This window comes from Herpailurus yagouaroundi, unplaced genomic scaffold (genome assembly GCF_014898765.1).
Source record: "Herpailurus yagouaroundi ecotype Mexico unplaced genomic scaffold, PumYag 77, whole genome shotgun sequence".
Lineage (NCBI taxonomy): Eukaryota > Metazoa > Chordata > Mammalia > Carnivora > Felidae > Herpailurus > Herpailurus yagouaroundi.
The window spans coordinates 102,212,976-102,216,449 of NW_024412388.1; the positions used below are offsets into that span (position 1 = coordinate 102,212,976).

Here is a 3,474-nt window from a genome sequence, read left to right on the forward strand (position 1 = left end):
TAGAGATGGATAAAGATGAAGATACAACATACCAAAACATCTGGAACACAGTGATAATAACAAGGGGAAATGTATAACTATAAGCACATATTAAAAAATGAAATCTCAACGAACAACCTAATTCTACAACTTCAAAAACTAGAAAAAGAAGGACAAATTAAACTCAAAGCTAGCAGAAGGAAAGAAATAATAAAAATTAAAGTAGAGATGAAAGAAAGAAAGATAAAAATAATAGATAAAATCAACAAATTTAAAAGTTGGTTCTTAACAAAGATCAACAAAACAGACAAACCTTTAGCTAGATTAGCTAAAGAAAAAGAGACCAGCCAAATTACCAAAACCAGAAATGAAAGTAGGGACATTACTACTGGTTCTACAGAAAGAAAAAGGATTATAAGCGAGTGTTGTGAAAATTATACACCAACAAATTGGATAAACTTAGTTGAGATGGACACTTTCCTAGAAACACAAAATCTACCAAGATTGAATCACAAAGAAATAGAAAAAGGAATGGACCTATAACTAGTAAGAAGATTGAATCAATCATCAAAAATCTCCCAACAAAGAAGAACCCTGAATTTGATGGCTTCACTGGTAAGTTACACACAACATTTAAAGAAGAGCTAACGCTAAAGCCTTCTCAAACCTCTTCACCAACGTAACTGCTTGCGCTCCTGCCTGCTATCCCTGACCAGAGCCACCATGCCTAGAGGTCAGAAGGGTAAGCTCCATGCCCTTGAGAAACACCACCAGGCCCCTGGTGAGACCCAGGGTCGGGGGGGGGGGCACTCAGGCTACTGCAGGAGCAGCAGCAGCATCGGGAGAGTCCTCCTGCCCTGCCTTCCCTCTCTCTGGGGATAGACCTCAGAATTTGCCTGCTGCTGTGACACCCAGCTGTCCGAAGGCGGCTGAGTGAACCCCATCTCCTGCCAGTGCCAGTGCAGCTGTTTCATGCACCGATTCGGATGAAGGTGCCAAAAGCCAAGAGGAGGGAAGTCCAAAATCCTCTAATGGCACTGAGGTCTCATGCAGAGACCCATTAAACAAAAGGTGGTTTGGTTGGTGCAGTTCCTGCTGCAGAAGTATCAAAAGAAAGAGCCAATTGCGAAGGCAGACATGCTGAAGTTTGTCATCCAGAAAGTACAAGTATCATTTCAATGAGATCCTCAAGAGAGCCTCTGAGCACATGGAACTGACCTTTGGTGTTGATTTGAAGGAAGTGGATCCCATCTGGCACTGCTAGGCCCTTGTCAGCAAATTAAACCTCACCGTGGAGAACTATTTATCCTGCCACTGGAAGACCAAAGAAAGCTGGAGTAGCCATACTTATATCAGACAAACTAGACTTTAAATTAAAGGCTGTAACAAGAGATGAAGAAGGGCATTATATAATAATCACAGGGTCTATCCATCAGGAAGAGCTAACAAATATAAATGTCTATGCGCCGAATACAGGAGCCCCCAAAATATATAAAACAATTACTCACAAACATAAGCAACCTTATTGATAAGAATGTGGTAATTGCAGGGGACTTTAACACTCCACTTACAGAAATGGATAGATCATCTAGACACACGGTCAATAAAGAAACAAGGGCCCTGAATGATACATTGGATCAGATGGACTTGACAGATATATTTAGAACTCTGCATAGAAAGCAACAGAATATACTTTCTTCTCGAGTACACATGGAACATTCTCCAAGATAGATCACATACTGGGTCACAAAACAGCCCTTCATACGTATATAAGAATTGAAATCATACCATGCATACTTTCAGACCACAATGCTATGAAGCTTGAAATCAACCACAGGAAAAGTCTGGAAAACCTCCAAAAGCATGGAGGTTAAAGAACACCCTACTAAAGAATGAATGGGTCAACCAGGCAATTAGAGAAGAAATTGAAAAATATATGGAAACAAATGAAAATGAAAATACAACAATCCAAACGCTTTGGGATGCAGTGAAGGCAGTCCTGAGAGGAAAATACATTGCAATCCAGGCCCATCTCAAGAAACAAGAAAAATCCCAAATACGAAATCTAACAGCACACCTGAAGGAAATAGAAGCAGAACAGCAAAGACAGCCTAAATCCAGCAGAAGAGAAATAATAAAGATGAGAGCAGAAATAAACAATATAGAATCTAAAAAAACTATAGAGCAGATAAACGAAACCAAGAGTTGGTTTTTTGAAAAAAGAAACAAAATTGATAAACCTCTAGCCAGGCTTCTCAAAAAGAAAAGGGAGATGACCCAAATAGATAAAATCATGAATGAAAATGGAATTATTACAACCAATCCCTCAGAGATGCAAGCAATTATCAGGGAATACTATGAAAAATTATATGCCAACGAACTAGATAACCTGGAAGAAATGGACAAATTCCTAAACACCCACAAGCTTCCAAAACTCAATCAGGAGGAAATAGAAAGCTTGAACAGACTCATAACCAGTGAAGAAATTGAATCAGTCATCAAAAATCTCCCAACAAATAAGAGTCCAGGACCAGATGGCTTCCCAGGGGAGTTCTACCAGACGTTTAAAGCAGAGATAATACCTACCTTTCTCAAGCTATTCCAAAAAATAGAAAGGGAAGGAAATCTTCCAGACTCATTCTATGAAGCCAGTATTACTTTGATTCCTAAACCAGACAGAGACCCAGTAAAAAAAGAGAACTACAGGCCAATATTCCTGATGAATATGGATGCAAAAATTCTCAATAAGATACTAGCAAATCGAATTCAACAGCATATAAAAAGAATTATTCACCATGATCAAGTAGGATTCATTCCTGGGATGCAGGGCTGGTTCAACATTCCTGGGATGCAGGCTGGTTCGCAAATCATCAATGTGATACATCACATTAATAAAAGAAAAGATAAGAACCATATGATCCTGTCAATCGATGCAGAAAACGCCTTTGATAAAATTCAGCAACCTTTCTTAATAAAAACCCTCGAGAAAGTCGGGATAGAAGGGACACACTTAAAGATCATAAAAGCCATTTATGAAAAGCCCACAGCTAACATCATCCTCAATGGGGAAAAACTGAGAACTTTTTCCTGAGATCAGGAACACAACAGGGATGTCCACTCTCACCACTGTTGTTTCACATAGTGTTGGAAGTTCTAGCATCAGCAATCAGACAACAAAAGGAAATCAAAGGCATCAAAACTGGCAAAGATGAAGTTAAGCTTTCACTTTTTGCAGATGACATGATATTACACATGGAAAATCTGATAGACTCCACCAGAAGTCTGCTAGAACTGATACATGAATTTAGCAAAGTTGCAGGATACAAAATCAATGTACAGAAATCAGTTGCATTCTTATACACTAATAATGAAGCAATAGAAAGACAAATAAAGAAACTGATCCCATTCACAATTGCACCAAGAAGCATAAAATACCTAGGAATAAATTTAACCAAAGATGTAAAAGATCTGTATGCTGAAAACTATAGAAAGCTT

At 38.6% G+C, this 3,474-nt stretch overlaps 1 pseudogene; it reads left to right on the plus strand.

Annotated features, from left to right (window-relative positions):
* Nucleotides 1–702: 702 nt before the first annotated feature.
* The window catches only part of LOC121018015 (melanoma-associated antigen B18-like), a 9,040-nt pseudogene continuing 6,268 nt past the window's right edge, over nt 703–3,474 (plus strand).